The 8627-nt window shown below is 36.3% G+C and overlaps 1 long non-coding RNA gene across 1 annotated transcript; it reads left to right on the top strand.

Annotated features, from left to right (window-relative positions):
• The first annotated feature begins 1614 nt into the window (after positions 1–1614).
• On the top strand, positions 1615–4199 carry LOC133293754 (uncharacterized). Its single transcript, XR_009749103.1, has 3 exons — positions 1615–2266; positions 3102–3165; positions 3872–4199. It is a non-coding gene; the product is annotated as an uncharacterized LOC133293754 (long non-coding RNA).
• The last annotated feature ends 4428 nt before the right edge of the window (positions 4200–8627 follow it).

Genomic DNA, 8627 nt, shown 5'->3' with positions numbered 1-8627 from the left:
AGCAATACCAACAACATCAAGTCCCTAAAATTCCCTAAATGGCCAAATTGTCACTTATGTCATTCCAAAGGATTTTCATTCAATTTTAACCACTCTACACCTTACACAATCCCATTATATCAACATATTATCATACAACAACTCACCAATCCAATCCTAACACATTTTCAAAACTCAAAGTCATGACACCCTAAAAATTTCTATGTTAAAATTTCCCAAATTTCATCAATATTTTCATGGCATTTCTAGCTCTAACACATCATTCTAAGACATTATCATCTAATACACATTTTCCAATTGAGCTCTCTAAACACATCGATCACAAAATCCCCCTTTAGGGTTCATGAAATCAATCACAAGAAAAAGTAGTTAAAATGCAAGGAAACTCACCCAATTGCTTGGCACAAGACTCCTCCTAAACATACTCCACCATTGGAGCATCTAGAAGCTCCATGAACACAAATCTACCTATGTGAGTCGTGGCCTTTGGGGAGGAATACCTCAAAATCTCGTCGCTTTCATGGTCCAAGGGTACCACCAATGGCTTTAGAAGATAATTTCCAACAAAATTCAAGTTAAACTTTGTTGGATTTGGTTAGCATTTGGTGGAGTTATAAGGAAAAGAAAATTTGAAAGGGAAATGTGTAATGGGGAAGGGGAGCCGCGGGTTTGGCTTGGAGGAGAGGAGGAAGTGATGATGAATAGTGTCTTAGGCTTATGTGGCTTAAGTGGTTTAAGTGGGGGTGGGTCCCACCGCCACCTCACGCGTTTTCAAACTGATTTAACTCTCGTTTAATCCACTAAACGTCCGTAAATTCACAACCTATTTAGAAACTCTAATTTTTAACATTAACCATTGTCCTTTAATTATACTTGATCAGATGAATCTTGAGTTTTCCGGTTATTTGGAAATACTGCAGTTTTAAGCTATTGCGCGCGCTGTTGGCACACTTCCCCAAACTAACTTACTTCCATCAAATTTTATCAGAAATCATATTTCCTAGTTCTATAGACCATTTATAACTCATTTAAAACCTAGAGCTCAAAACTCAATCGACACGCTTTACAGTGCAACTATACCGCTGTAACATCCCGCATAATTACGAACTTATATATAAAGTGCAATTAGGAATGGGGAATCATGCTTTGAAGTTGATTTCAATATATAGTTCGGGTGGAATTAAAATTATGCTAGGAAAATTATTTTAATTGCATTTATAAGTGAGTGTATACATGTATATTTTAAGAATTCAAAACTCCAGTTAAAAAGGATAGGAGTAATTTAATCATAATGTATGAAAGCCTTAATTAATATTTAGAAGATATATGAAATAATAAGTAGAAGGTTGTACATGAGATAGGTGAGCCTTTCTGGATATTCACTTTTGGACCCATTTCCTTGTGGGGCGGCGGCCCAAGTGTCCTTGAGTAGGACTTAAGTTCAGCCCTTGATCCATAATCTTATCTCCTCATTATTCAAGTGAAATCTGCATGGTTATTCTTTATTGGTCAAGAAGTGGCCACATGGCAATGTCTATCCATCTTTATCTTCCCATTCCATGCACCTTATGAAGAGAGAAAGTAAACTGCATGTTTATCATTGTGTCCAAAGGCTAATCAGCCCTCCCCTCCCCTAGTGAGGATAAAAAGAAATCTTATTATTATTTTGTTACTTGTATTTTTGGGTCAGAATTATGACCTCTTATCCTCATTTTTTTTGAATCAAACCCAGCCACATTTTGTTCCCTAGCTTCCCATGCGCATAGCAAAGGACCACTCAAGAAAACAGATTGGTAATCTTTGATTCAAAATCACACTTAGCTCCCTGCATGCTCTCCCTCACAACCGTAAGCTCTCCTAGATGAACACCACAAAAAAATACGTGCATCCTTTTCCACATCATATCCCCCACAAACCGTGAGTGCCCTAAGGAGGTACCAAAACACCAAGCATACTCATCCTCTCCTTTCTAGTTCAGTCGTGTAACAATAAGCAAGGAGGTTGAAGCCCTAGCTCGACATCCTTTCCCCTCCTCTTGTGCGCACAACTCACTTCAAGTAGGAGAAGGTAAGGTATTTTTCGCTGCCTTCTTGTTCCCTCCTACTTGGACCGATTTCTGAGTAAGCTTTTCCCTTATTGGAACATGGTTCTGCCTTGATGGAGTCGCTCCTCCCATTGCATGCAGCTGGTTTTGATTCTTAGAACATTAAAAAGTGAGGTTGCTGCCCTCCACCCGTATAGCTAACCCTTTGAGGCTTGGAGGAAGGTAAAATTCGGACCTCAAGCTTCCCTCTACCTCAGTGTTCGATTTGCATGTGTAGTTTAGGGAAATAGTTCTTGTAATTCCTACCCTTTTGCCCTCACCATTCGGTCCTCTCATGCGTGGTTAGGAGGATATTTTATTTTGGTCATTTTCCTTCCTTTAATTCTGTCATTTTGGACAGCCCTAGCATTTAATGCATGTAAGCTTAAACTGAAATTTTGTGAGATTGGAAATAGCCCCATTTAAATTGTTGGACTGCCCTTTTAGTTAGAAAAATAAATATACAGTCTTGCATGGGTGGAAATCGTAGGGTGCAGCATGCTAAGAATTTAAGTAACCATGCCATGTGATGTAGGTAGGATTATGTTAAAGAAAAATTGGGATCCCTTAGGTGATAGTCATAAAGCCGAATCTGTATGCATAGGAACCTTGAGATTTTGTCGTTTGCTAGCAATTGGTAAAATAAACTTTAGGCCAAAAAATTAAATTAGCATAAGAACCTTGATATCCAATTCGAATCAAACTTTGCATATGTTTATAGCCTTGTAGGCAGCGTGCCGTATGCATCCTTGCGCAATCCTAAACCGTGTAGGACATACTATGTAAATGATGAATTGATGAGCATCTATTGATGATTAAAACTGAACCTACATGTATAAGAAATCTTGGGTTTGTCTCTTGATAATAATTGGTATATACAATTTAAGTCAGAAATAAAAGTACATTGTAATGGCAACATGAATTCTGCTTAAGGCCCTTGAATTTGAAGAAACGAAATTACGTATGATGTATTGGAAAAAGGGCATAAAAATTCTGATTTGGTATTTCTGCTGTCTAGGTCCGTGAAACTCTAGGAAAGTGGGCTGAAATGGTGATGTTGATTTATAAGTTAAAGCTCCAAGGTAAGTGTTCAGTAGATTACCCCTTTGTGACTGTTAATTTAGTGCTTGGATTTTTGATTTGTTGCACATGTGTCGCATTTTGATTCTGCTTGAAGGTAATGATAACTTGATTTGGATTATGAATTATTGGAAATTCAGTCTTGGAAATATATTATACTTCGAATTTATGTGGCCATATTCTGTAAACTATGACTCTCTGATTCTGATATTTAGTCATGCTCATGAACATCATAAAAATTGCATTTGGTCATGTGTGTGCGAAGCAAAACATATCATAGCATATAGCATCAAGCATTCAATTTTGGAAACCGAAGTATTTGATACGAGTAAGCATATGTTTGAGCACGCATCATATAGGCATCCCTCAGGTACCAGGGAGAAGGAACCGTGGCTCAGTTCGCATAGGTCGCAGTTGCAATTCCCCTCTAATGGGCCAAATGGAATCTCCACTGTGTTAGTTAGTTAGTACGTGCACTGCAGTGCTATGAACGTACATTATTCTGGCGTTATATACGCATTCTGATTAGTATTCTGGCGTTATATACACATTCTGATTATATCTTGAAATCTGTTCTGGAACTATTTGATGATGTGACAATTTTGGAAATTCGGTATTTAAGTTGACATTGTTGCATTGCTGGATTTTTTGCCACACTACTGGGATTTTTCTCACCTCTTCTAGGGCTCAATTTTTATAAAATTGCAGGAGGACGAAGAAATATTTGATAAAGTATGTCCTTGGAAGTATTTTGTTGATGTTCTTCTGTTTGGGAATTACTGCTATTATTCGCCGTTTCTGTTGGACGTGTATTGAATATTCAACCTTGATGTAGCACTTTGAAGAATGGCATGTTATGATTTATATTCTGTTTTGAAAAGGGTTGTAGGATAATTTTTATATTTCTTCTGAAACTTACGTTATTCTAGTCTTTAAATTGTCAAAACAATTTCTGTTGTAATTGGATTCGGATTTTTGAACTGATTTAGCGAGCACCTTGCGAGTTCTATTTCTGGGGCTACAGATCTCCGAATGAGGTATAATTCATATGTACGTAAAGCCCCAGTTGTCTATTTTCAAATTATATAAAGTTTATGTCAAAAGCTTGTAAGCCTGATTTAATATAAATTTTGCAAGTCAGGAGGTTTTTGGAAAATTTCACTAATTTATCGAGTACTTTGCGAGTTCTGTTTCGGAAGCTACAGAATTCCGAATAACTATATTTTATATGTACGTGAAGCCCCAGGTGCCTACTTTCTTCGTGTCAAAGAAAATTTTTGAAAGCTCGTAAAAAACATCAATAGTACAAAAATTAAAATAAGAAATAGAAATTTAATTATAAAAGAAGAAGGGCGAAATTTTAATTTAATTATAAAAAAATGTTAGCAGGACGGTCCTTCGGACTGAGTCCAGTTTGCAACCTCTAATTGTCTTCTTTATATACCAGAAAGTGATAAGTTTTATATTTATCACATAAAAAAATTCTTATAGTCGCATCAAAGTTTTTATATTTTATCTCAGAGATAGATATTCACTTATAACAATCAAAATTACAAAATAATAATAAATAATTATTTTTTTTGCAAGGATTTGTGTCCTTAGTATTTTGAATTTTACAAATTTGTATTTACAAAAATTGAAATCAGATTTAGAAATATAATTATAAAAGAGGAAGTATGAAATTTTAATTTAGTTACAAAAATAAGTTAGTGGGTCAGCCCTCCGGGTCGAGCTCAGTTTACCATCTCTATAACACGAGCTGTCAAACTCGCGCAAATTAAAATATTTTTTTTAGGCTTCAAAAAATTTGCAGTAAAGTGGAAACCCTAAGTCGTCTCTCAAGGAAATTGTTTTGGTAAAAATCGCTTATGATGACAGAAAATTAAAAGGGGGGTTTTGAATTTTGGTTGAATAATTAAAAAGGAAAAATATAAAATTGGAAGTAAAATTCGTAATTAAAAATTAACCAACCTAAGGTTAGGGTTCCATGGACGTCTTTCCTCAGATAAAAAGATATCAAAATCGTGATTGATTGTCAATTGAATCAGAATCCTTATTTCCAATTGACAACCCTCTCTAAGCGATCGCTTAGCATTTGATCAAATACGGTGCTTCTACTCATACAATCACAGAGTATCAGCCCGTTTGATTTAAGGTCATAGGGTCAATCAACCTAATCATCAAATCTGATGATTAATCCCTTTCCATAATCGCAATCGCGAACCTCAGATTGAATATCCACGATCACACGATATCAATCTGAGTTAGGAAGGGAAACGAAACTGATTTAAAATAAAACACAGACCCTCAAGACTAATCCATGGAATCCGTTACCCTTAGGTTGATTAAAAGGTTCTTAGCCTCGCATGGCTAAGGTAAACATAATAAAAAAAAAAAAAAAAGAATAAGAACAGAAGATGAAGAAGAAGAACATAATTGAATTAAAACTCAGAGAAAAACTTGTCTGTCGTATAACTCCCAAAAACTGACTGCTGAAGGGTTTCCTAAAGTCTCCCTTAAATAGTCGTCATTCAGAACGGCTAGGGTTTCATCGCTTCAGCCCATACATAAAATAAACAATAAAACATGGCCTTGTGTTAGTATTTGGGTGTCCTAGAGACAATCTTATGATTAAATAAGGACATAGATGTAGACCTTTTTAATATTGTCGCAAATAAATAAAAGCACTCTTTATCTTGTTTCATAATTATGTCTCGATACTAATGTTAATATATTATGAATAACTTGATAAACCCCGTGGAATAAAATAAGTATCTCTTGAGTATCTGTGATGAGATCACAATCATGGGAATTCAAGAATACCGGATGTTTATTCCTAATTTTATGTTCCTAGTCTAGAGATACTGAGAATGGGGTCAGTAATCTCGGGTAAGACTAGCACGACTTATCTACTTGTATATGGATACAAGGTATAGACCTCATGTGCTACAGATATGGAGATGTCTTAGCTAAAGTCGTGGGTGGACCTATAAGGGTATAACTCGCACTGAACAGACCCTCAAAGAGACTCTATGAGGAAATCTTACAAATAGTATCATTAGAGTAATCTCTATATATTTGGGTATGTCTTTCCTCATACCAGAAGTTATCACTTAGACTGTGTTCTAGAAGGCATGCCTTGATTGTATACCTCGTCTGCCTGAAACATGGAGACTCATAGGTATGCTCTTGGGCTTATCCTGATAGGGCACAGAGCTAGGGTAATAAGCTGAAGGAATTCGTCAAATCTCTGTGAGAGATTAGGTTATCCTTAAACCGGAGAAATCGGGATGACATTTACTGTGACTCGAGAATCTATGCATAGTAAAAGAGATCATAAGATGATCTGCCTTTAGAGTCAGTAAATTGAAGACTCCCTATTTCATAAAAGCTAACCCTAAACCGCAAGGGTTGATGCGTTTCCTTACCCTAGGTTTTATGGGAAGGTAAATGAGACGAAGGGACAAACATACGGCAACCAAATATGTTTAATAGGATGATCAAATCATTAATCTAACTAGTTCTGGGGCAACAAAGCATTGCTAGTGCTCTGTGTTGTCATTAAATGGGTTGTGTGCTTGTTGGGCCCGAGCCCATTTATGTCAGTGACTATATTGGACCTAATGGGTCACACACTAACACCTTAATGTCATGATGATATAGCATTAAAGGTATTGGGCCTAATAATGGTTGTTAGCCCAAGATGAAGTTTGGAAGCCCACATAAGAGGGAGAGGGCACATGGTATTGTTAATGGGCTTGGATGGTCCAAGACATTACTAATTAATTTAATTAGTTAAATTAATTATCAAATATAAATATTATTTAAATTTTGAATTTTGAATTTGAAATTTGAATTTTGATTTTGAATTTTGAATTTGAATTTTGAATTTTGAATTTTGAATTTTGAATTTTGAAATTCGAATTTGAAATTTGAAATTTGAATTTTGAATTGGAAATTTGAATTTGAATTTAGAATTTAAATGTTTGAACGTTTGAATTTAAATGTTTGAATTTGAATTTGAATTGGCTATGAAAAGTTGTTTCATAACAAAAGGATCAGATGAGATCTTGTTGGAACAAATCCCTTGTATCAAGAGAAGATCTATGGAGATCTCCAAGGGCTGATTTGGGGTGCCATTTTGGTGGGAGATGATTGTCATCTTGTCAAACCAACAAGCTCCAATCAGATTTGGTTGTTGAGAGAATCAGTGAGCTAGTTGGTTCAAACTTGAATGCAACAGCTCAAATGTATCTGGACCCTTTTTGGGCTGAATAGGGGCGCATGAATTGGTGGTCATATGATGACCATTGGTTCAGAATTTTGACTAGATAAAGACCTAGTCTTATGAGGATTCAAAGGGGAGGTTGTTGGGATTTTTGAATTGCAACAACTCCACCTTTGTCTCACTCACTTGTGCGCCACTTTCATTATAAGTAAAGTAAAATTCTGATTGTTATCAAAAAAAAAAAAAAAAAAGTAAAATTCTGATTTGATACACTAATTCTCTCCCTCTCTTGTACGCCTAGTTGGTGAGTTCCTCCTTAAGGTTTTTCAAAAGAACCTAGCCAATTCTTCTATATACCATTCCCACTCTTGTGAAGTTTTCATGCTGGAGACTTCACTCTTCTAAACACATATATCTAGCCTCCTTCTTCGCCTATTGAGCGCATAGCAAGCCTCTTTTGGGTGGTCAATTGGTGGCTTTCAAGAAAGTGTTCTTGCATCTTGACGTGGGTGGTGTTGATCAACGTTAGAGGGTTTGAACCCTTCAAACCTAACACTGATCGTCTTGGAGTTTTGAACTCACAAACAAAGATAACATCACATGCCATAAAGCATGATTCTTGATTGCATGTGTAATTCCGCATATGAAAATTTTTTTTTTCCCTTTCACATGCTACGGCCTTCAAGGCCATTTTAATTTCATTCCTTTCTAGCTATCTTTTTTTTCTTACTTAATTACCTTTCTAGGAAGCTATTGCACGCTTTATTTGGAGCTCGTTTGCTCCGGCTATCGCCGCTTAAAGTTGGACAAGCAAAACTGCCAGCCAACTCCAAAACAGCTCTAAACTTCTCTCACTTCATGAATTACTGCAGAAAATCCACTCATCCAATTGCTCTCAAATTCTTACACCACAAACTAGACATCTAAACCTTCAATTTGATATATCATACGCTTAATTTGACTGAGAAACGAAGCGGGAATAAAATTCCCAAAAACTGCCAGAAACAGCCCCTGCATAGAAGCGTTCTGGACAGTCCGTGTTCACAGGCTTCTACAGGGCTGCGTGCAACCCAGAATATTCTCATATTTTGACACAATGTAGGGGACATATCAAGCTTCAAAATGGCATATGGAACGTCCCTATCGGACCTCTATGGAGGGAGATATGCTCTCCTGAAGTTCACCTGAATTCTGCCAATTCTACAGAAAATTCGCCAGAGTTTTCTTTTTTTTTCC

The sequence above is a fragment of the Gastrolobium bilobum genome, unplaced genomic scaffold (genome assembly GCF_033153095.1).
Source record: "Gastrolobium bilobum isolate Gb01-03AN ecotype WA unplaced genomic scaffold, APGP_CSIRO_Gbil_v1 utg44794, whole genome shotgun sequence".
Taxonomy (NCBI): domain Eukaryota; kingdom Viridiplantae; phylum Streptophyta; class Magnoliopsida; order Fabales; family Fabaceae; genus Gastrolobium; species Gastrolobium bilobum.
Note: the sequence above shows the minus strand (reverse complement) of the source record. Positions and strands in the feature narration are given on the sequence as shown.